Source organism: Chionomys nivalis, chromosome 1 (assembly GCF_950005125.1).
Source record: "Chionomys nivalis chromosome 1, mChiNiv1.1, whole genome shotgun sequence".
Lineage (NCBI taxonomy): Eukaryota > Metazoa > Chordata > Mammalia > Rodentia > Cricetidae > Chionomys > Chionomys nivalis.
The window spans coordinates 93,253,629-93,280,123 of record NC_080086.1 but is presented as its reverse complement, the minus strand read 5'-3'; the positions used below and the strand labels follow the sequence as shown (position 1 = coordinate 93,280,123).

At 38.0% G+C, this 26,495-nt stretch overlaps 1 long non-coding RNA gene across 1 annotated transcript; it reads left to right on the top strand.

The window, feature by feature from the left end:
* The first annotated feature begins 12,483 nt into the window (after positions 1-12,483).
* LOC130884866 (uncharacterized) lies at positions 12,484-18,760 on the top strand. Its single transcript, XR_009058118.1, has 4 exons — positions 12,484-12,663; positions 13,879-14,021; positions 14,859-14,966; positions 18,313-18,760. It is a non-coding gene; the product is annotated as an uncharacterized LOC130884866 (long non-coding RNA).
* Positions 18,761-26,495: the final 7,735 nt, after the last annotated feature.

Genomic DNA, 26,495 nt, shown 5'->3' with positions numbered 1-26,495 from the left:
CACTACAAAAGATATCAACTTTCTTTTTTGTTATTTAAATGTCAGCAAGAACTGTGAACAATACAATGAAGACGGCAAATATGTGAGCAAGTTACAGAAAGTAGGGTTGGGTTTGTGTGAAACAATAAATGGTTCCTTTCATTTACTGAACTTTTAATGTTAGAGCCATTGCATTTTTATAGAGCTTAGATGGAAGCTTTCATACAGTTTACTTCTAGCAATATACTTTCGATCATCCATCTACCTATTTATCATATATCTGTTTATCTATCTATCCATCCATCTATCTATCTATCTATCTATCTATCTATCTATCTATCTATTTATCTGTCTATATCTATGCATCATCTCTATCACACATCTATCCAATGAGAAGCAAGCACAAAATAAACCAACCCCATATGACTATAGTCTGGTATAGTGCCTCCTTAGCTGGAAGCCATGCCTCTTAGTGATGCTATGATTCACAAATTCCAGATGTTTTGACATCCTGGAATGTAATCTAAACTGCCTATCTTTCTATGTATTTATTCATGTGTATATATTAATATATACTTGTTTTTTTCTTCAAGATTCCCAATCTAATGAACCACGTACAGGGAATATACGTTTACCCCAACAGGTAGCATTACCACCTTTCCATGTTAGTCAGGATCAGTTTGTTAATAAGAATAAAGAAGTGTAAAACAAGTAAGGAGAGAAATTAATAGATTCATTAAAATCTTAAGTTTGGTCAACAGCAACAGAGCAATGTTGCTGCAGACAAGGAGGATACAGAAAGAAAAGAGAAGGGGCTGAGGATGTAACCTGACAGTTTGCTGCAGAAAGGAGGGAGGATGAAGAGAGGAAGGAGTTACTCCTGTATGGTATAATGCATCACACAGAAAGAAGCATCAGCAATGAAGAAGGGAAAGCATTCCCTGTGGTTCGGTAGGATGTGCTCTGATGTAGGAGATTTTCATCTTTCCTTACATTTAGCGCCCATAGTCTAATGAAGAAGGCACTCTCGTTGCTCTCATTTCACAGATGAGCTGACTGAAGCTCACTGGGAGCAAATCATCTGCAAGAGGTTTCATAAGCTTCTCTCTCCACCATTAAAGTAATGTCTTTCTAGGACGCAGGAAAAAGAAGGAGGAGGAAGAGGAAGAACTCTAAATAGACCCAGAGAAAGGGAAGAGTTAAATTCCTTGTAAGAGAAGATAAAGTATGGAACTTGTACTGTATGAAGCCAAATCAGTATTATATAAGCAAAAATCAGAAAGTAAAGTGAAAGTTCATATATATATTGAGGAGGGCAAAGGGCAGATAGGTAACCTGTGAATAATAGGTATGTCTGGAGAGAAAAACAAATGAAATAAAGAAAGTCATATTATTTTCTTAAACTGTATAAAAGGGTTTCCAAACAGTAAAGGTCTTTCCATGTTCTGAATTAAAATAAATATACATTACCCTCAATAACATTTATTGAACACCCATTGCATAGTGGATATATTCCTTACTACCTTAGTAAAAAAAGAGATAACAAGAACATAATGCTTTTGCTTAAGGACTAAAAATCTATTAGAAGAAACATAAGAATGTTAATTACACAAAATGGCCTATCCAGTTATAAACATTTTAACAATGCAGTTTATTCACATAGAACATAGTAAGGGAAATGATTCGTCAGTTATTGTCATGGTGGGTTTATTGAATGGGGCAAATCTCCAAGAAAATACAAAATATTAATTATTCATAGTGTTTAAGTGTGGATGGAGACACATTTATTCACAAAAGTGAGTCAATATACAGAAATAAATGATAATAGAAAAACAGTAATGTCACATAAACCATCCACAACTTCTTGTTTTAGGACAAGATTTAACCTTGAATCTTATACTAATCCACAGTTTTAATCCATTTTAAAGTGTTGTTAGTTACTAGTACAATTATATTTTTGTTTTCATTGTAAATTCCATAGAAATAAATATCGGACAAACATCTTTGCTATTCATTTCTAAAACTAGAGTTGCTAGCAGGATGTCTGGTGTGACAAAGAAGAATAGTAGTTGGAATTGAGCACGCCTCTTTCTTTGGACCCGAAATTGGTTGCCATTGCCTCCGTTTTTACAACACACATCAAGCTAAACCATCTCTCACCTCACCAGTGTTTACTCTCTCACCCAATGACCCAATGATCCACCCAGCTTTTTATTTTTTAACCAAGTCCTCATAACTCCTGTTTCCTTATGACTACCCTTTTGAAAGGTCTCACCTTTAGTCATTTCCTTTTGCCTCATCACCAGTCTTCAGCATCACTTTGGCAGCCACCAGCTCCTTACTTCTTAAGGCGTTCCTCGCTGTGTGTTCTCTGCTGCTTACTCTTTCATCAAAACATTATTCTATTTCTTTTAAAGGCTTAATCGACTTTTAACATTGCAGAATAAGATAAATGAACAGGAAGCCGGCACCTGGACTGATCTGTAGGCTGTAAAGAAAGCCCTGCTTACAGATATTTGTCATGGCTGTTAAGAGCTAGGGAGCTGATACTCCTAGATTGACAATCATGTGTAGTTAGGAATAGGTAGAAGCAGGTGCCTCCAGAGGGACCAAGAATAGGATGACCTTGTTGATATTTGTAGTTGTCTTGACCAAAAAAAAGTCTTCCAAGCTGCCGCTGGCCTAAAGTGTCTGAAACCAAAGCAACTGTAGCAATGGCCAGGGCAGCGCAGGAAGTTGTATTGTTTGAATAAAGTCTCAAAAATTTCTTTGGACACATGAGTAAGAGAAGTCTCACTGAGTAGCCCTGATCTTTTAAAGATAGTCACAGCTATTAAGGTGAGAACATACATAATCATTCATAGTTGTCACTCACACTTAAGAGATGATTTTTAAATGATGTCCATACACATAATAGAATAAAAAGTTATGAGACATTCTAGACATTGAGGTATAATAGGATATCACTGCATTTGGTGTGAGCAACAGAAGTGTATTTTCGTTCAAATATGTAATGTAACACAGGGTTGTGTATTAAAAGCTTGGCATTCAGACCATGTGGTTTCCATGTAGTGGTTACCAAATTCACCTGTTTGCTTTTTGAGAAAGTTAGGGCAAAAGGGAGAGGGACAGAATCTGGATGGACTTTAAAGAGGGGAAGAATATGATCAAATAATATGTTTAAATTTAAAAATTGTTTCAGGGACCAGAGGAATGGCTCAGAAGGTAAGAGCATTGGCTACTCTTCCAGAGGACCTGAATTCAATTCCCAGCAAATGCATGGTTGCTCACAACTATGTATAATGAGTTCCAGTGCCCTCTTCTGGCATGAAGTGCAAGCATACATACAGACAGAACACTGTATATACAATAAATAAAATTCTTTTAAAAAGCAAAAAATAAAAATTGTTTCAAATAATAAAATTATAATAGTAAAAAATAAAAAATGTGCATTAATGATATAGGTAAATTTTCTGTAATTCCAAATTATGTATTTCTGATTCTTTACTATTTTATGCTTTATAGAGTATGGAAATCTTGCCTTTTGCTCAAATATTACATATGAATATATTCTGTTTAAAATTCTGAACCAGGAGATGAACCAGGAGATGAAAAATCTTTCCCAGACTCCTGTTAAGGTGCCTGTGTCAGGACATCTCTAACATTTCCCTGGATATTATTCTGTTTCATTAATATATATTCAATTATATTTGTATATCTTCATTTTCTTTCATATTTGTATGAGCACATATACACAGATGCACATTAAGATGAGAGCTCACTCACACACTTTATTGTAAAGCTAGTATTCTGACTTCATAACAGTCTAAAAGTACAACACCGGGACATTTTTCTCAAATAAATAAACAATAAACAAAACAAAATGGGACATAATCTGCACCATATCTCATTAGCTGAGCAAACACCATTTGTGTAAGTAGTTTTATATTGATTTATAATTTCTGGTTTTCGGCTTTTTCTCAGTGAAAGTGTTTCTACAAAGGACATCTTTAAGTATATATCATTTACAAGAGTGTGAGTATTGAATTGGGTTAGCTTCCTAGAAGTCATTCTGTTCACTCAAATAAGATGCACATTTAAAGTCATGATAGTTATTGACAAATCGCCCCCTAGAAGATCTATCAGTGTAAATTTTCATCATAGGTCCATGGGAATAGTGTGTTCCGTCCTACAGAACTGATCACTCTATAGCTCTCTGAATTACTCTATATTTGTTGTTTTTATTTCTGAAGGGCACATGAGAGGAGATATGATGGGGTACAGGAGTTTCAATTTCCCTAAACCTCATCAGTATCTCCACATTCACTCTTGGATATGGGTAGAGATTTTTTTTTTCCTTAGAGAAAGTGTTTTGTAAATACAGTTTTCAAGTCCTTTTCTAATGCAATTGCTATTTAGATTGCCTTTTCCAAGCCAATGGTTATTTAAAAGTCAGTTTAAATCTTCGCAAGTAAATAGACCCTCTGATAGCCTAATTTATATTTAATTTCTCTTTTTGATATATTGTGGCTGAATAATATGGTAGTAACTTATTGAGCCCTTTTAAAATAGTTGTCATGTGTGGCAAAGTGTTTCATAGGCATTTGAAAGATTGTTTATTTTCTCTTTGCTGGGTCAGACTGTCTCATTGAAATACTATTGTTTTATTTAATCCCTAACCCTCTTATTTACTTTTGTTTATCTATTTGTTTTGTCCATTACAGGGAGATGACATTCAATTCTCCAACAAAAGGTATGGATTTCTCGGTTTTTTCTTGTGTGTTTTCTTTTATGAAATTTGTTCTAAATATTTCAAGGACTGTATAGCCTTTAAAACATTTTAACACAGTGTAGCCTTTGGGGTCAAACAATTTGCATGCTGTGTTTTGTCTACTTTACAACCTTTCTTCCTCTTGCATTCCATTTAATCTTTTCTTAACCCTTAAATCAGATTTTTCGTTCTCTCTTTCTTTTATTCTTTTCTTTTGTTTCCCATTCTGTTTAGCTGAATTTTCTGTATCTTTTTCCTGAATTTGTATTTTTCTTATATTGTGAGCAGAATTGGAATACTGCAGAGCATCCCTTGAGTTTTTCTGCCTCTGATTTTCTTGGTACACCGTGTGCTTTCTGTTTCTCTGTCTATGACATTGTTCTGGAGACACATACAGAGCAACTCCAAGCTTCATTTGAGTGTCAGTGATTCTCCAACACCAGCCTGTTTAGTTCCACCTTGTATTTGATCCTGTGAAACTCTATAGCATCAGCCAGCAGCACAGGTGTAGCTAAGATTTTGGGACATCAGGTTATCTTTCACATCCATACAAAATCATAATACCTGCTTCAAAGGTGTAACACTTATTCTCTTTGTTTCATTTTTACCCTATTTAAGGTGATTCCTTTTTTTTAGCAATGACCTGGTTTTGTGTTTGTGTGACTTTTGTTGTTGTTGTTGTTGAGACAGGGTCTCATTTCGCTGACTGTCCTGAAAATCATTATGTATACCAGGCTAGTCAGGAACTCATAGAAATAAATCTTCCTGCCTTACCCAGTGCATTGATCCTTCCTTTTAATGAAAGGACAACTTAAATTTCAGGCCAAATGTCTTGCTTGCATTTCTTATGCATTTTCTAACTAGTGACTAGACAAATGACATAGTAGATATACAATGAATGTGATTTGTTATGTTATTCACTAATAGCAAGTACGAATTGCTGAGTCTGTATGAGATTTAGTGCTCCTTCAGATTAAAGTTATGCCAGCTTGAGGCTTCAGGAAGAGTGAGTGTGTTGTTTTTAGGGTAGGAATGGGAATCTCCTAAACTCAGTTCATTTTTAAATTTTAATAAAATATTTTTATTTTCTATTTTTGTTTATTTATCTCTGCTTTTGTGGTTTGCTGCCTAGTGAAAAGTAGATAATTCTGGTTCATCTCCAGTGTTTCTAAGCCAAGGAAGGACTTCCCAAGGCATAGAATGACAATCAGCCTCAGCTACTTTTGTATTGCTGTAACCAAATACGTAAGAGTAGATAACCTATAAACAATGGAAGTTTCTAGGGCTCATGGTTGGAATTTGAAAGTACAATATTGAGGGGTCACCTCTGGAAAGGTCCTTAGAACTGTGTCATCACTTGGCCAAGTAAGGAAGTTCAAAAGACAGCTTTGGAGCAAGATGGGGTGGAATTTGCTTTAACAGTTAGTCTCCTCCAGTGACAAGAAGCCTCTTTTGCAATGACAGCATGGAACATGCTGAGATTACCTCTTAACCTCTTGGAGGCTTCACTGCTCAACATTGTCACACTGAGGATTAAACCTCTACCATCAGACCTCTGTGGACTACATCAATTTCGCACATCACCCAACCCCAGAGTATGCTGATATTTTAGGACTGGAACTTGTGAAGAATGGTGTTTGAGCCCAAGTGCCACTCTCCTGTGTGTTCATGAAGAACTCCTTCTTGCCTGTCCTTTGCATAACAACCAAAAGCAGACAATTGACTTGGATGTTATTCTTTAGTTGTTAGGTTTTTTTTTTTTGAGGACTTAGTACATATACACAGTGTGTGTGTGTGTGTGTGTGTGTGTGCGCGCGTGTGTGTGTGTGTATTATGATCTTATGCACCTTTTATTTTCTTCCTTTGGTTCTCTCTAGGTCTCCAACACTGCATTCTCATCCTCATATAGTATTTTACTTTTAAAAACTGTCCCATTATGTTCCTAGTTAGTACTACCCAAATGTACATGAGTATGGGGTATCCCTTGGAGTACAGAAAATCTACCATGATACCAAGAAAAAATAGTCACCTATTCCATAGCTGCCATTAGCTTCTAATTACTTCTTGTCAAGGAGTGTGGTTTCATGAAGCCCTCCACTATCCATGCTGGCAAGCCACCTGGCTTGATCTAATGCTAGTCTTGTGTTGATAAACACAGGTCTTGCAAGTTCACAAGTGTGGCAACCATGTATGGTAGAGTCTTCCAAGTCCCCATCCTCCTGAAGACCTCAGTGATGTTCTGCTTCCACTTCTCTTTAGTTCTAGCAGATGTGACTTTAAAGTTCTCCCAGAATTGTTCGTGGCAGGCCACCGTGCTCACCTAGATGTTTGGATCTATTTCATCTGCGTTTGTTTCTACATAGATCCAGTTCTGCTTGCTACTTATCACTCAGTCCTGAAATACCCTAATTTGTTAATGTCTCTCCTAAGGTCCATTGGGTGAGAAAAAAATTTTCTACCCTTTCCTATGGCTGTGTGTTGTTGAACTAGAAGCAGACTAAAAAATGCTCAGGGATGATCTTAGCCAAGCTCTTCCACACAATTATGCTTTATAATTAAAGGAAAAATTTATCAAAAGATGGTTATAATAAAAAAAAGAATATAATTGCTGTTCTCTCCTTCTGAAAGGTTGAACAAAATCTAACCGAGGTACTGCCCACTTCAGGGAGGACGTGGTTTTCCACATAGAACTGATGAATATTTGATATTCATGATAAAGGTTAAAAAGTACTTGCTATTAACAGCTAATTAATGGCTTCTTTGCCATTGTCATCCTGAGCAAGTAGAGATCAAGGGAAGCTAAGAGAGTGGATGTGAACAGGAAAGAATGCATGGGGGCAGTGTGCTTTATTTTCAAGCTTTTCTGATTGTTTCTCAGCACTGCAAATCACACGCACTGTGAGGTGACCTCAGAAGGGCTTGCTTGTCCCTCTCTTTTGCTTGTCCTTTGAACAAAGGTGGCACTAAGCAGAGCTGGCTACCTAGGCCACGCTACTTGTGTGTCAGGGCTTCATAATCACATCATTAGGAGGTAACAAACATAAAGGCTTTCTTCTCTTGTCTCAGAGGCAAGGCAAACCTGATGGGAGCTAATCTCCAGATTCTACAAGCTGATTATTCAGAACTTTGATACTTTTTTGTTAAGCAGAACATCACAGAAGATATTTTCTTTTTAGTTTCTTTTGTAATATATTATCTATACTATAAATATCATAATATTGTGTGCAAAAATATAACATATTTTAATCCCATTCATCCCATTGCCCATTATTATTTCCTTCCCAATCACACCGATTGCTTTCTTCTTTCAAAGGAGCACTCCTCATTTATACTTACATGAAATAGAAGCACCAGCAGCTTATCAGTTGTTATACAACTGGAGAAAATGCCTCTCCTTCACCTAGGAGCCACTAATTGCCTAGAAATCCTGAGGCGGGGGCGGGAGAGAGAGAGAGAGAGAGAGAGAGAGAGAGAGAGAGAGAGAGAGAGAGAGAGAGAGAGAGAGAGGAGAGAGAGAGAGAGAGGGAGAGAGAGAGAGGTGTTCCTCATTGAGAGTTCCTATGGGAAATGTCTTTTGTTCATGTCCATTTTCATCAACTTGATTCAACCAGAACTGAATGAAACCAAGCATTGTATTCAATGGGTTTTGATTTTATTTGTAGCTATGCTTCCATCTTAAGATGAAACAAACGTCTTGGCAAAAATGACATCATTTTTATAGCAGAATACGCCACCAAGATGCAAGGAATGACAAGCAAATACTCACACCTTGAAACAGCTGACTAGCAATTTCAGTTGAGTTTATATGAAACTATCATTTTTGTGCCTTCGGCAGTGAGGAATGATGTTCAAATGGTGTCTTTAAGAATATGCAAGATAGTCAATTGATGAAAAAGAGAGCATTAAATATTGTTCATTACCATCTCCTTGCCCAGCAGGGATGTGGATGAAAGAGCTGAACTATAAGAGGTTTTGCCTATAGGAATTTTGTCATAAAAGCACTGCTACCAGCAACTCCTGACCTGGCAGGAAGTCAGCACAGAGAAGTGGGTAAAAGCTCTGACCTCTTTCGTCTCTGCCCTTCAGACTCCTGCTGAGGTCTCACTGTCACAGAAACCAGAAAGCAGGGGATTCTGGGTTGAAAATCAGAGGTCAATATCTCCAGAATTAAAGTGAGGAGGGGAGGAAAAAGAAGCTCATCTCTTCTCCACTTAGGATAATGGTCACACTTCAAGGAAACCTGTTTATTGTTTTCTGTGACAGCAGTGAGTGATGGCTGCCTGGTGCTTGTGAGTTCTGTTCACATCATTCCTTGCTTAGAGGTGACTGATTCTGATGCCTAATGACTCTCTGCATTTGGAACCTGGGGCACTTTTTAGGTCTAGAAACACAGAGAATATTCAAATGTCTAGAATATCTAATAATATTTATTTGCTAGTTTCTGAGAGGTTAATAATTTCACTTCAAGTCATAGCTAGCATATAATAGTGGGTATATGATGTGCGTTATGTTCTTATCTGTTTCGTCTTAAAAGCCAAACTTTTTCTTTTACTTTATGATTTTTTTTGTCACTTCATTTTTTTCCCTTATGGTAAAAAATTCTATGTGAATTCCAGTGACTATCCTTTTCCTCATTCTCTGGCCTTCCGTGTCAGCAAACTATGATATTTTAATTAATTATTTAATAACATCCCAAAGTATTTGATCATTTGATTCCACACACATAAAAATTTCCAACATGAGTTCCCACTCTTCAACATTTTCTTTTTGTTTCACATGGACACTTTTTATTTTTAAATGTTCTTTGTCCCATTTATAATTGAATATTTTTGTCCTTCTAGATCCAAGCTTTCACTGATTTCTTTAAGAAATCAACATAGTTTATCTTTCCTTTTCAAATATATGGCTTTGCTTCCTATCACACTGAGAATATAATAACCATTAGAACAGAAAGTTCTTAACTACTTTCATTCTGTCTAAAAATCATCAATATTTTCATGTCTTTGTCTTTTCCTGTAGATCCCATTCAACAAAATCCAATAAGGCTTTATTTGACCACCTACTGTGAGTCAATCAATATGAAATGAGCTTGGCTTATAAAGATGAATAGCACACAAAATGGTAGTTACCTTCTCCAGTAGTCCTGATTCTAGGTTGTGTGGAATGGCGGAAGGGGAAAGGCAAATTGAGCCAGATTAAGATACAAAAGAAGTAAAATGCAGTGCACACCAGTTGCCACAGGTACATCAATGAGATGCTATCATTCCAGAGAGAGATCTGGAAAAATTCCAGTGGCAGTCAAGGAAGGAATGGTACATAAAAATATGTTACTATCCACGACAGTCTGCTAATCTGTCCCAATTCCTTTCCCATTCCTCTCAGAAAATTCTCTTTAATTTTTGTTTAGAAGTTGTGAAACCTATAAAATTTCTGTAAAATAAATAATACTTTTGGTAAGTTGTATTAGTCATATTTTCTGTGACTATAAGAAAATTCCCGAGACTGGATAACTTGCAAAGAGAAAAAAAAATCCTTTATAAAGTTCACAGCTCACAGTTTTGGAGGCTGAAACTCTCAAATGACATGGAGCCAGCTGTGGTGATGACCTCTGTCAGCCTCATCACCCCGGGACATATTAACAGCAGTACGGCAGGGCTATGTCTGTGAGAGGGAAAGATTACATGGCCAAGCAAGAAGCTCGGAGAACTAGCTTAGGGGCCCATGGGAGTGACCTTAATCCTTTTCAAGAGCAGCGTCCCAAGAAAGAACCAATGGCCTAAACCCCTAAGTCCTGGGACCTTTACCACTGGCACACTGGGTAGCATTTCGAACACAGGACTCTCTGGAGGACATGAAAGCCATCTCCATGTCATAGCTCATGCTTATAATCTCTCTAAATGCTTGCCTTCTACCTTCCCCTTTCCCATTTTCTTGCATCCTGGCTATCCTTGTAGTACTCAGAATTTCCCAGATTTCCTACTGTCCTCCCATGGTATCGCCATATAGAAGCCCTTCCTCCTAATTTTTATATCTGCCCAAATTCTTCTCCTCTTCCAGGATTAGAACCTCTGAGAAGATCTAATTTATTACTGAATACAGAGTTAGTCTCTCCTTTTCTTCTTACTTGATTTGCAGGTCTATTACTAAAGACCCCCAAGTAATGGTTACTTATATATGTTCCATTGTTTATGTATTTCCGTTGTTGAGTGAAGAGTCTGTAATTCCTGTATTTTTATACATTGACTAACACTGATAATGATCAGTGTGTGTGTATCTGACTGACAGGCAATGTGACACACACACTTATGTGCATGCATATGCATGCACACACACACACACACACACAAAGCCCAGACTCCATTTCTCCATTTATTGGCTGAGTTATGAGCAGACTTGTGGATCTTTGACTCTTCAATTTCTTAAACAGTGAACGGGCAGTATAATGCCATGGCGACTTTACAATACTATTGGAGGAAAAAAATCTATGTGAAGTTACTTGAAAAAGGGTACTCCAATATAAATGAGCAATCTTTTAAAAGATGATGTCTGTAGCAAAAAAGAAAACTTAGTGAACCCACAAATGAAGCTTCATTAGTTTTATGAAGCATTATCCCCTTTTAGTTATTCAGTAGTTATGAAGAAATGCTGCCTGAGCCAGACTGTTGTAACAGGGGGAAAAAAGTGAAAAGGAACACCAGGAGAAGTCCAGCATCTTCTCAGGGACAGTACTGCAAGGAAGAGGATTGTGTGCTGTATTCTCACAAATACAAAGGGAATGGAAATGGAAGAGTGACATAGATCTAAGTCTTTCATTCATTCTTTTCATACACGGCAAATAGAAACACTGTTTCTCATGGGGAATGCAAATTTCTGTAAAGTTGACCAATAGCTTTATTATGGTATACACTGAGTATATGTGCATGTCAAAAGCCACCTACCCGCACAAACACAAGCCTGAATATTGGTTAATTGCTGTAGAGAAGCTTAAAACTAGTTCCCTTGGCTCAGATTTACCTGAAGATATAGCTTTTTCGCTACTGGGCAATTCTGACCACTTAAACATATTCATGCATGAAATGTAAAACTGACTTGAGTTATATCGTAAGTTGTTGAAGTATAATGTGAACCCTGATGTCTTACACCTCTCGGACTCTGGTTAGAAACTAACCACCATTCCTTACACATTGAACTCAAGCACAGACAGCTGACTCTGACTAGTCCTTTCTCCAGATTCACAAGCCTGGCGAGGTCAATTAAATATGAACTTCTCCATTTTTTTATCACCATGCTTTTAATATATGTTCTTTTACTATTGGTTTGTCCAAGACCAGATCCCTTTCTTATGTTACTTGTTTGAGAAATCTGGGACATACTAAGTTTAGTATGTATCTAGTTTCAGCTTAGTAATGGTTCTGTGAGTCAGAGTTTGCTATAAGGCCTTGCCCCATAAAACTAACCCGAGAGAGGTCTGACTTATGAATTCCAACACCTCCTGTAGGAAGAAAGTTTAGGCTTTGGGGACATTTGTAACTTGATGTGCTTGGCTAGTCTTTCCTGGATGTTCCCTTCTCTATACTGAGCTTAACATGCTGTGACCAGAATTGATGGAAAGCAAAGCCGGAGGCAATTTACATCTTGTAAACCCTAGACTGCTGGAAGCCTACCCAGGCTATATCTGGAGAGAGCTCCATTATTTACAGTCCCTAGTCCCTCCTACTGTCTCTAAACTCTTGAAACACACAGAGCAGCTGCCTCTTAGATGCCCTCCTGCTTTTTGTCTCCTTTGTTCATTCTCTAATCAGGGCACAAAAATCATCCTTTTCCTCTCTGAAATTTATCAGTGTCATCCGGACTGGACCTGAGTCATGGCTTCCATTGCCTATCAATAGCAGCAAGCTTCAGGCCACCATCAAGTAAGTAGTCATTGGCTAGCCTCTTAACCAAGGTTGAAATGTAATGAGGGCGTATGAGATATTTACGTTAAACTGTTGAAGTTGCAGGGAACTTAACTACTTATTTTGTGAGAAAGAATGGCAGGTTTCCTTAAATTGTGATCTTTTCCAACTGATCCTGTTTTGCATAATCTCAAAGGAAACTCTTGAGGTAAAGACTTAGGTGATGTTGCCTTCTTCAGGTGGAAGCCTGAATAAGCATAAATCCAAAAGGGGTAGAGATGACAGAAATTTTGGGGACACCAATGGTATGATACATTTAGAAGCAGGTTATCATTATCATCATGGCCCCAGTATTCCTGAGGATCCTCTGAACTGCCATTGGATGTAATTCAGTTGTGTCTCATCAAGGGGCAAAAAACCACAAAGACTATCCACCAACTCCTATATCTTATGGGTTAGGGATTATTTTTAGAGAAGCAAATTCTCTAGTGCTTTGGTCTGTAAAAGAGTCTGGCTGCAGAGTGAAAGCCCATGCAGAAAACCCAACTATTCAGGGTGAGCATGCTTGAAATCTCTCTCAGAAGGAATGTAATCATGGGTAAGCTAAGAACTTGTGGAATGACACTCATGGCCCCAAATACAAAGAAGGAAGAATCATAAGCTACCCAACAGGAAAACAAACCAGTGTGTGAAGAATGTCCTATGCTACCGCACCTTTTCTCAGAATTTGCAATTCCTCCCTTGGCAGGTCCATCATCTCTAAGTGTCAAAAGTCAGTTTGTTTTTCTTTGCTTCTGAGCTCCTTTTATAGTGTTGTGGTTCACATTGGAAAGGCACAGTATAGGTTCGTGGGTTTGAATGTCTGATAAATCTCCAGATTCTGGCACTGTCTGGGGAGTCTGTGGAAATTTTGTGAGGTAAGACCTAGATAGGGGAAGAGGAAGAAGGATTATCAGTGGTTGCTTACTAAGAGCCATTGACTTGATACTGTAAATAACAATGATGATATTTACTAGATATAGTAATAAATCTCTCTCTCTCTTTCTCCCTACAACACACAGAACACACACACACACACACACACACACACACACACACACACACCAGAGGAGTCTGGACTTGAACCAGTTTTAAATGTATACCCAAGCCTTGTACCCCATCAGGAGATGGGGAATAAACAAAGTTCTTTGAGAGACAAAGAAATATGATCACTACATTTGTCTTTTCTTCCAGAAAGTTGGTTGCTGAAAAATCTCTACCTAGTGTCTAGGAATGTACCCCCAACACTTGTCGAGTGGTCAGTGACTCTACAGTATGAGGAATAAGATGTAAATTAAGAACACACCCTCTGTCAACAGAACTGTGTGGAGTTGAAGGTTAGTACTAATTCTCATCCACTGTGACCTTGGTTTAAGTGTTTACCATGTTTGCCTCTTACTCTTCTCAAATCCCAAGTAGGGTGAGCTTCAGTAAAAATCTCATAATTTTAAGCAAATACACAGACCTATACAATGCATACCTTAGGACAATATCTGACTTACATATGAAATGTGTAGGGCTTTGGCTTGTTTTTCCAGAAGGAAGTCTTTTTGACATCAAGGTCTACCCCAGCATCCCATCTCTCTCCAATCTGGTTTGCTCTTGTATGTGTGAAAAAACTTAAAGCTAGGAACACAGTGATCACTCAAAAACTTTTGCTCAATAAGTGGGAATATTACTTTCAAGCCCCTGTGCCTATACTGCCTTACCTGTAATTTGAAAACAATAGCCGGTGTCTTAGAGAGTTCACTGCTTACCACAATGGCCAGAAAGGCTGCTAGCTGCCCAAATCCCTTTGCAAAACTCCCAGAGGCCAGATGAGAATCTTTGAAACTGTTGTTTCTGTTATTTTTATGAGGAATGATGACCCAGGAGAGAAAGTGTTAATAAAAAAAATGTCCTGAAGGTACAGATGGTGCTTATGAAGAACCAGCCTATTTTTCAATTTGCAAAAATGATTAACTAGGATCCTACTGAGTTCACTGCACGGGCCACTGCTAGTCTTAATTTGTGCCAATAGGATGGAGAGATGGACTTTAATGAGGACCTGTGTTTTCTAATCATGAGCAGTATTACAGGAAATGGCAGAGGGTGTGGGGAGGGTGAAAGATAATTGGAAGATTCGGAAGATGGGACTGTTTCTCCAGATGGATGGGTTTTTTTCTGTCTTCCAGCAAGAGTCCTGCCTCAGTGCTTCTCACTTGGCCAGGGGAAAGACGGAAGGGGAAATGTCATAATTAGCCAGCCATGCAGCTTGTGCGAGGCTCCCCAGCACGACTCGAGTGAGTCAGCCTGAGTTTGTCTCTACTATGTTTTGTTTTCTCGTTTGCAAACCAGAAGAAAACCACATTTCTATCAGAGGATTTTAGTGAGCATGACAATGCAACGGAGATTATAGCCATGCCTTTCCTATGCTAAGCTTGTAATATTATTTTTATTTTTCATACTGCCTATTTAGAAAAATCAATCCAGCATCCCTTAGCCCTTAGAAGAGACTTGATTTAACACAGAAAATGGGGGTTCTTGAGTGCCCTCTTATCATGGAGTGGAAGTGGGGGATATGTGCTGTGATCATCCTTCCGAATTCCTGTGATATTTTCTTCTACCCTTGGCTTCTGATGGGAATCATTTCATGCTTATAATAGAGAAATCTGGGATCAGCACATGGCTGGTGCAATAGAAGTACGTGGATTCAGTCACCAAGGAGAATTTCCCGAAGAAGTGACTTTTGGGTTAAGAAAAGTCCTAGATTCTATTCTGCCTAATGTTTCTCTGTGTAGATTATTGTAGTTCACACAATGATGCTATGTGCTGGACCAGGTGTCCACATATTCTTCTTTCTTGGCAGACTTTAGAAACATTTGTACTTTGAAGGCCTTGCCAATCATTTGAACAAGGTATTCTAGAGACAAACAGATTATATTGTGTGCTACCAGAATTCGGGTGCAAGGCTGTGGTTGTCTTAGTATGGCTCACATCCAAATCTGAAGAACATTTTGAGGAGTGGGTGAGAGGAGGTGGAGATCCTGCAGAAATCTGAAAGAAGGGAATATGACTGTTTTGACATAAGATTGCACTATGGAGTTCAGGCTTGAGTTACTGATGCATCTTCCTCAGTCCTCAGAATATTGGAGTTATAGGCTTGAAACAACATGTCTTGTAGGGTATTTATTTTAAGGAGCAGAAGCCCATCACATTTCTTGAAATTTTATTAAGCATTCCTTATTTAGAAATATTTTATTTCGGCAAGAGACAATGAAGTCACAGGATTTTGAGATTTAGAAGACTTAAGAACTACCTCTTTGGGGCTAGAGAGATGGCTCAGTGGTTAAGAATTGGCTCTTGCAGAGGACCTGAGTTTCAGTTCTCAACATCCAAATCAAAAGATTCCCAATCACCTGTGACTCTAGTTCCAGCCTTTTCTGGCCTCTATAGGTATCTGCATGCATGTGTACATAACTAAACACACACTCTCCCAAACACACACCTGAATCAAAACAGAAATGAATCTTACAAGAAAGAACTACCTCTCTAAAGAAAAACAAATATTTTATTATCACTTTCTTTCTACAAGTGGAGAAATACAAATAAGACATACTTTCCCCCCAGAAGGAGATGCTGTTCTAGTTGGAAAGATAAACATACCAAACAGTGATCAGAGACCAAGGCAAATCCATACGATGGAGTACCTGGAAGGGCCTTTGGACACAGAGAAAAGAGATTACTGGACAGAGAAGACTAAAGGATTTCTTTATATGAATCCTTGGATATTCTTGATTCTCTGCTTCTGATATAATCACAGCAGAACCAACAAATTCCCCCACATCTTGTTTTTAGGTCACTATCCATTTCCTTCTAAGTCAGTTACCCCAGGGAAATGTCCCCTCAGCCACACAGCAGCTTTTGCTCTTCACAGTTCTGAGTCTTCCTTGGAGGCAAGTTCAGTGCATCTGTTCTGGAGACAGGCATGAAAAGGAAATATAAAACAATCCGCAGAAATGCATCCAGGAAACATATTGTTGTGCCGGCTAATTGGCTTTTGTAAAAGCAGTACTCTAATCAAGATTTCTATATAGTGTGCATGGCCTAATTATAGCAACAATAATACCCTGGATTTACAAAGAGCCTTTCAATATGCATCTCTGCAATTATTTCAATTATTCACCAAATATCCTCAGGATACAGAGAGAGGTAGATGAAGAAGCTGAGGTTTGCAGGGGCAATAGAGCATCCATTATTTTCATGGCTGCAGCTAGTGTCTTGACCCTATTCTGTCCTCAGGGTATAAAGCCCTGGTTGCTTAACTCATTAATGTTTACAAAGGAAAAAGAAAAAGAAAAGCCCATGATAATACTAAGGATTATGATAGCCTTGATTATTTTGTTGTTGCTGCTGCTGACTCTAAGATTCTATATAAACACCCCTGCTCCTATTTGTTTCTCAATTATTTTCTGAAGGGATGAATAAATTAAATTAATGACTGATTCAACCAATCAATGAACTATATACCACTGCTTGACAGGGAAAGCCCATACAAAGTAGTGACTAAGTAGTCCAGACCAGTTAGGTCTAGCATACATCAGTCTTAATACAATTAATCTTCAAACTGGCTTATGAGGTAGCATAGGAAAGATTTTTTGGAAGAGAAAATGATCAAAGAACTGTGAGAAGTAATAAGGAAATTGGTTTACACTTCTAACAATACACACACGCAAACATACATGGGGGCGAGAGATATGAATGGGGGACAAGGAGCATGAGATAGGAAGACAATCAAATGCATATTGGGCACTTAATGAATTATATAGAGAAACAATAATGAAATAAGGTCATTGTGGGGAGGACACCAATGCAATTATTTTGCATTTTGAGAGTGGATTCTCTGCAGTGTCCAGGATGATTCAAAGAGATCTGCATTTAATGAAGGATCTCTCCCTTGTTGTACTCAGGTTTTCTTTGTCCAAAATTTGGATTTCAGTAACATTCATTTATGGCTTAAAGGAGTCTTTTTCTCTCTCCCTTAGCCCCTCAGTAATATAGGACATCTTTTGTCATAGTTTCTTTAATTCCCAGTCTCAATCAAAACTCATGCACATGTGAAGAAGACTTCATACGAAGATATGTAGATGTCTGAAGGACCACACCCTCAAATGCTAAGCAAATAGTAGGGCATAACAGAGGGCTCAAGACTTCCACAAGCTGATTCATAAAGATTAGGCAATTCTACAAAGAGCAATAATCTCCTGCATGCTTTGGGATGTCTATTGCTGGAAATGGATTTGAAAGTCCATACTAATAACCAATGCTCAGAATCTGCATCAGCATAGCTACATTGCCCAGAGTTACAGCAGATAGAGAAATAAGTCTCTCTGTAAAAAGTTTAACAAGAATGGACAAATCCTAAGAAACAGGGGACCTGCTGTGAAATATCAAGACAGGGAATGACGTCTCGCATGCTATTGTATATTCTCTATGAACATTCCACACAGGTATGACTTCCCCCTGGCCAATAAACAGTAAAGCCTCCTGTTTGTCACCCAAAATGTGTATGTCCTTGCTATGTTCCTAAATCCTTGATCTATGAAGTACACTTTTCAATTTAAACCAAAATAATGTTTTCTTTCATAGTATCTATTCAGAACTCAAGTGAAAAGACAAATGGAGACCAAGACAGAGATGAAAAATTACCAGGACATTTCAATAGAGATGCTCTGTTACAGAATGGAAATGCCAGCTGAGAAAACTGTTCATAAGAGAATGACTCCGAGGATGACTGATGGGTCAGCTTCCAAGATATCTGGGATTCTGCAAACTCTTCCGACAATGCATTGCAAATGAGTACATATTTGTGGATTTAAGGCTTGCCACACAAGCGCTACTGTTTTCTGTTCATACATGCCAGGGAATAAAAATTTAAATTCCAAGCAATTCATAATACCAAAGGATTTTCTTTCAGTGAAACTGACACTACTGTATTTTGCTCTGCTAGATAGATACATCCCTTGTAAGTTGTTGTGTGACATTTGACTTAAGGCAAGTGATGCAAGGTAATCGTGGGCAGAAAGGCTGCCAAAGGCAGGAGCAATGTGATCAATAGGCTCCTTTTGTTGTTGGCAAACACTGTCAGGGGATGATCAGCGTCAGAGCTTGGAGCCCGAGGAAGCTAATAAGATGAGTGGCATGTTTCCCACAATATGCTCTAAGTATTTATGTGCTGTTCAAAGCAAGATCTGTAAACACGATGAGGACAAAGAGAATACAACATTATTGATGATATCCTCCTGATTTATGTTTACAGCATCTGTGGATAATAACTCCATTTGTCAGAGACACCCTCATGAATACTAATTTGGGGAGGCATTCCAACCATGACCAGACTGGCTTTGGGTGAGATTCTCCCATTCTTATGTGTTTCTCCAGGGCTCTGGTAGCTGGAGCTCTCTTAATCCCTACTCTAAAAGCACTTCTGGATTCAGAAGTTTTTAGGCATAGCAATTCTACTGAAGTTGCAGAGTTCATGAGGTCATAATTATCAGAATTAGAGCTTCCATTTTTAGAGTCAGGTTTGTGTTTCCTGAAAGCAGTTCTTGGTTTCATTCTAAGTATACCTCCAAGTCCGCAGGGAACATTTCAAAAGTCTTCGACGTTACTTTTGGTTTGGATGATAGATGATAACAGAGCAATGACCTTACATTTATTTTCCTTTAGTATAAATGAGTGATCTTCTTTTAAATAGGTGTTTGCTGTAATATGGCTTGTTGGGCCACTAGAGACTGTACTTTGGATCTTTGGAAGGCAGTAGGTTGTTGGAAAGGTTGAAATGAACCAGTTTTCCCCTTGGGAAGATTTTCCTTTTGTTTGAGACTCTTAGTAAAAAATCCAAGTTAGTTTATATACTAACTGTGGCTCTGAATTTCCCTTGTGCTTCATAATTTTCAGTGCATGTTTGGGTGTTGGGAAGAAATAGTTCTGCAGAATACAGATATTTCTCATTGAAACTTGTTCATGTGCATGCATTTTCTCCTGTTAATTCTTCCTTCCGGAAGTGGATCTGTCTGCCTATGTCCTTATCCCATTCTTTGGTATATGGCTAGGCACATTGAGGATTTTGGAGGCAAAGGACAGAAATAATAAGTCAAAATAACAGACTGCAAACAATCTTTAAAGATGTTAGCTAAGAGCAAGGAGGTATTTTATATATGCTTTTCTACTGGGTTATCACATAGGGCTCGAGTCACTAAGGAATGGGCTATTTTACCTCTCCATCTCTCCAGATTTACCAACACAGGTAGCTTTACTAAATACCCAGTATATTTTAAAAATAGTGTCGTTAATTCATTTCATGGTATTATTTTTTTTAGTCAAGCTTAGTTTCCACACATTCTCTTAAGATAAATTCTACTCAAAACATTCACAAATCTTTGCTTAATCAGTATCCTATGTCACAGTTATTAACCTAATCTACCTAATTTGCCATATGATCCAGTCACTCTTTTGAAGCACCCTACATAAAATTAAACAATTTGATTTTTTTTGACAGTCTCTTTCTTCTTGTGATTTTTCGGATGAGGATATATCACTATGAGGATAATTTAGAACCTTGTCTTTCAGTTATTCTAAATTCCCAAACACTGACATATACACACAAAAATGAATTCCTAGGACAGACTCAAAAATCTAGTGCCCCATGACCATTTTATTATTTTCATTCATGTCATAATGAATGTCAGAATCAAATTACAATCTGATATCACTCAGTCTTATGTTTGGATTAATGTGGTCATAGACATTCCTTTTCACATCTTCACATCAAATAATAGTTATCATCAGAAAGCACAGGGTGTTGCTGATACTGCTGGGTTGGGAGGACTAGTGGGAAGCAGTGAGCTCTGCTGTGTCTTCTTATTTGGTTAAGAATAGGCCTTGAGTTTTGTGCATGGTGATAGATATGGATCTATTCTCATTCTTCTACATGTTTATGTTCTGTTATGCCAGAACCATTTGTTAAATATGCTTTCTTTTTCCATTTGTTTTTTTTTTTGTTTGTTTGTTCGTTTTGCTTCTTTGTCAAAAATTAGGTGTTCTAAGGTATGTGGATTAATTCGGGTCTTCTATTCCATTCCATTGGTCCTCCTGTCTGATCTTATGCCAATACCAGGCTGTTTTCAGTACTATAGCTCTGATGACTACTTATGCTGGAGAGGTCGTGGGCTAAAGGGAACACTTCTGCATTGCTGGTGGGAGTACAAGCTGGTATAGCCCCTTTGGATGTCAGTGTGGTGATTTCTCAGAAAATTAGGAAAAAACTTTCCTCAAGACCCAGTAATACCACTTTTGGATATATATTCAAAGGATGCTCAATTGTGCCACAAGGACATGTGCTCAACTATGTTCATAGCAGCATTGTTTGTCACAGACAGAATATGGAAACAACCTAAATGCCCCTTGACCAAAGAATGGATAAGAAAAATGTGGTACATTTAAACAATGGAGTATTACACAGAAGAAAAAAATAAACTCTTGAATTTTGCAGGAAAATGGATGAAGCTATAAAACATTATTTTGAGTGAAGTAACCCAGGCACAAAAAGACAATTATCATGTGTACTCACTCATAGGTGGTTTGTAAACATAAAGCAAAGAAAACCAGCCTACAAACCTCAATCCCAGAGAACTTAGAAAACAATGAGGACACTAAGAGAGACTTACATAGATCCAATCTACATGGGAAGTAGAAAAAGACAAGATCTCCTGAGTAAATTGGGAGCATAGGGATTTGGGGAAAAAGTTGAAGAGGGGAGGAGAATGGCAGGGAGGGGAGCAGAGAAAATGTAGAGGTCAATAAAAATCAATAAAAAATGAGGGGAAAATTAGAATTGGTCTTAATGGTGATAGACCTGACACTTCAGGTTAGAAAAAAGAACGTGATGTAGGAGTGATTTCTTTCTAATCTGTTGCTTTCATTAGTTAATTAATAAAGAAACTGCCTAGACTCATTTGATAGGCCAACCCTTAGGTGGGTGGAGTAAACAGAACAGAATGCTGGGAGAAAGAAGCCGAGTCAGGCAGTCGCCATGATTCTCCCACTCCAGACAGATGCAGGTTAAGATCTTTCCTGGTAAGCCAGCTCATGGTGCTATACAGAATATTAGAAATGGGTTAGATCAATATGTAAGAGCTAGCCAATAAGAGGCTGGAACTAAAGGGCCAGGCAGTGTTTAAAAGAATACAGTTTCCATGTAATTATTTCGGGTATAAAGCTAGCCGTGTGGGTGGCCGAGTGCCGGGAACGTAGTCCGCCGCTCCACCAACAAGAACACACTACAGGTTTAGGAAGAAAGAATATTATTGACTCTGATTTAAAACTTACTCATTTTTTAATTTTCTTTTTGAGTTAAGATCTCTCTACTTAGCCCTAGTGGTTCTGTAATGCACTGAATAGAGCAGGTTGGCTTCATACTCACAGAGATTGGTTGGCTTATGCCTTCTGATTGCTAGGATTAATGGTATGTATCACCACACATTTGGTTTGACTTATTCATTTTTAAGTATGTTTCCTGATCATATCTCTATTTCTTTCTAGGCCATCTATACACCTGTTGTTCTGAATTGTTCAACAATGGTTTCTTCCTTCTCATTCTGATTTACCCAGGTAGACAGATGGAAGCTGTGCTTTCTCTACCACAGTAGGACAAGATCAACTAACAGTTAAAAGCTGGGTAGGTTGTTAATCCACAGTGACCTAACTGTCCACAATTGCTAATAGCTCAGAAAGCAACTCCATTCCAATCTCAAAATCAACCACAGCTCTGTTGCTCTGTTCTCTTCTTCTTCTGACCCTAAATTACATTGTAATTGGGTTGAAGTCCCTGAGACTTGGGTAGCACATTGAGAAAGGAAAAATGAGGGTAACACTGTCTTTGTTGAACTTTATAGACTTTATCTGACCCTGACTGAGAAAAAAAGTGATACATTATTGTCTTCCTGAGGCTTGTGTTAAGTCAGGTGTGGAAATAGCAATAGTGACATGATCTGTCTTGCCTCCAGGAGTTTCTGAGCTGGGAATGACCCCTGGAACCTAAGTCCATAATCATCACCCCACCCCTCTGCTTCAGAACATATGTTGGAGTATCCTTAGGGTTACTCAGAACTTTTAGAGATTGAAAGGACCTTGAGGGTCTATACTTACCTCCCAATAAGGATAGGAATCCCTGTCATAACATTTATAGTAAAATAAAATAGTTCAGGAATCTGAGAACACTAAGTGACAATGATAGTTTCCTTTAAAAATAGCCATACCCTAAGAATCTTGTAGAACATTATTTTCCTCTGAGCATTAGTCATAGCCATGCTCAGTGATGAAGAGGAGCCTGACTTGTACAGAAGGGAGATACCCAATTGTGAGGAACGACTGGGAGACTAAATTTAATTGGGTAGGTATTTTGAAAGTGACCTGAAAAAAATTTTCAAGTATACTAAATCTTTACAGATGATTCCAGGTACAAAAGTGAGCTATGTGGGCTATGAATTGAGATGCTCAAATTAATAATCAATAAAATAAAAACAGAAACCATTCTACTCTTAAACTCTGCCATGAAGGAAGAGATTTCTCCAGGTGAATAACCTTTATCTAGCACAACTGTCATGCAGCCATGAGTTTCAGCCAATGAGGACATGTTTTCTAGAAGGGGCCAGTTCCATGGCTCTAGGATTCTATGAACTAACAGATTGGTTGAATTTGTTGCTATTGTGTGTTGGGATCCATGTACAGCCTCCAACTGAGAGCCAAAGACGAGGCTCAAACTTTTAAAATTCCTCTTTGGTATTGATCATTGTATTTACACTGTTCTCATTATTCTTCAATCTTCTGTAGACATGAATCATTCCAAGATATGAACTTCACAGGCTGTAATGATTTCATTTTGGGTCAGGTCCCCTGGCACATTAATCATGCCTTATGGCTGAGTGAGGTCTCTGCAGATACAAATGGCTTTTTAAAATTCCATGACATAAAGCTCCATTCCTCTGAATTAAACAGAGCCTTACAAAACATTGCTTATGGGCAGAACATGGACCAACGTGGTTCAACTCTACTCCGCCATAGCTTTGTTTCTTCTCTGGGCATCTCCATCTTCTTCTTTGGATTCTTATTATCAGACTTACAAATTGTCTCATCCCTTATTTTAAAGCAAATGCATGAATGCACACACTCATTGACACTAAATATCTGTCACTTAAGATGGCATATTCCTACAGTTAGTGTTTCTGATTTTTTTCTCTATAAACTCTAGATTTATAAAAACAAGAAAATCTTCACCTTGACATTTCTTTGCAAATTTAAAGTTTATTCTTTTCTGTTTAACTGACAGGAGGGGTAGAGAATGTGTGTGTGTGTGTGTGTGTGTGTGTGTGTGTGTGTATTAGGATAAGAGCGTTAAAATTGGAACAAAAATTAAAAGAGAAAAAAGATGTATGGAAAAGTGTAGGTAGATAGAGACTGAATATAGTTATTAAAGTTTGCCTCTTCTAGCTACACAAAGTAGTTATTAATATGATCACCACTACAAAGCTAAAAAATTGCATGCTGGAAAGGGCAGAAAATTCAAAGTACTCTTCTCGAGCTAATTATCTGGGAAAATTAAACTAGTCAACCCTTCAGTGTTATTTATTTTTGATTGTGAGACATGGTCTGGTACTTTCTCTGACCTGCAGCACTCTTGGTGCCAAGGTCACTGTGACTTCTGTAGCTCGTGGCTGATGAGAAGAATAGGACCAACTCAATCCTCAATGCATTTGCCCTCTGTGCTACTATACAGATGCTTGATCATGGCCAAACTGGGCTTGTTCTGACCGCCATGTGAGCTTTCTTGGGCACTCAGAGATTTCTCGATATTCTTGGTCTTATGCCAAGCCACGAACTTAATGGTAAGCAAGGTCCCCAAGCCTTTAGATGGACAAATCGAGGTCATGTCCTCATTTAGAACTCTGCTTCAGTGTCTAAAAGGCTCGAATTAGTTCTGTCATGTGATAAGCAGTGTGTGTAGCCCTTGTGATGGAAAGGTATAACAATATATTTCTGATATAAAGAAAAACACTCATAGCTCCACTGATGCTGTATTTATAAAGAAAAACACACAACATGCAGGTAATAGAAAATAATGTAGTACGTCTGTTTACTTTCATTTTTAATGACAAAATTTGTCTGAAAAAGGTCATACATAAAGATAATAATGTGATTGTAAGTTTTTCTATTTGTTTTGGAGACATAGTCTCTCTACATCAATGCTATTCTATAACTCACTATGTAGTCCATACTGGCCCTTAACTTATTTTAGTCATCTGGTCTCTACCTCCCAATCACTGAGATTATAGTTATGAACTACTGCACGCAGCTCTCAGGCAATTTAACCATACTTATTTATTTGATGTAAGTGCATTCAGCAATTGTTAAGCATTTTAATTATTAAGTACAGGTACTTTTACACACTAGTACCTATAATAGCAACAGAGAAATCGTTATTAGCAAGTGAACTGTATGTGTATGTATTCTTTAGCTTGAATGTTGCTATTACAATGCCTATCTCCCCCACATATCTTAAAATGTGTTTGGTTACAGAGAGCAAACTGGAATTTAGTTAACTAAAGAATCATTATTATGAATTTTTAAATAATCAGTACAACTCTTGGCAAGGCTCAAAAGGTATTAGTTGAGTAATTTCTGAATTTTCACAATAGAAATGAGTCTTCAAAGGACTGGCGATTTCTCTGCAGTTAAGACATTTGCTTTTGGAATTGGTATCTATGGATGTGGGTGCTCCGTTACAGTTTTTGCTACTCTTCTTACAGTCTGGTCCATGATCATGGATGCCCTATAGCCTCTTTCCTGTCTGTGAATCCTAATTTCTGCCTCCTACTTGTGCTTCTGAACAAGAGAACTGTATTTTCTCAGAAATAATGGCGGGAAGGAATTTCATCACTGCACTGTAGAAACAAGTTATAAGGACAGAAATCATGTGGGTTAAACCGAGAGTGAACCATTAGGTACTGATATGGGATACTTAAGTTCCTCCAAGCTTGGTTCTTTAGTCACTTTTCAAAACGCCAATGAAGGTAGTCACTTTTTTCTAGACCTTTTATCTTATATAGGACTGTAGTGATATTTCATTTGTATTTTAATAATTAAAGCTTGTCTGAAGATCAGTGAGTAAAACAGCCACACTGGTCAGCATACTGACCAGGCAGTGGTGGCACACACCTTTAATCCCAGTAGCCACACTAGTTTGTCATAGATGCTGGTTTTAATGGTGCACACTTTTAATCCCAGCACTAGAGACGAATATAAGAGAGAGCTCTCAGTTCAGTCTCATTCTGAGGATTCATGGAGGCAGGATCACCATTTTAGGCTGGCTGCTTTGCTTTTCTGATCTTCAAGTTGAACCCCCAATATCTGTCTCTGGATTTTTATTATGTGTGCTACACAGGACCTCAAAATCCTTAATGATAAGGACTGTGCTGATAAATAGGATGTACTTTATATACAACATAATCATTGTAAATATTTGGTACCGATCTTTCCTGAAAAGTTGATGGAATGGCATGTTGAATGTGTGAATGAATGTAAATAAATGGGCAGTGATTGGCTATTGGTATTCTTCTATAGTGAGTATTTAAATGAATGAATATGTAGGGTGCCCTTTGCTCAGGCTCATGGCATTCTTGCTGATTCTTGTTTCTGGTCCCAGCTAGGGATAAACACATGTCTTATTTAGTATATGGCATTTTATTTCTTCAAGTAGAGTGCCCACAACTAAA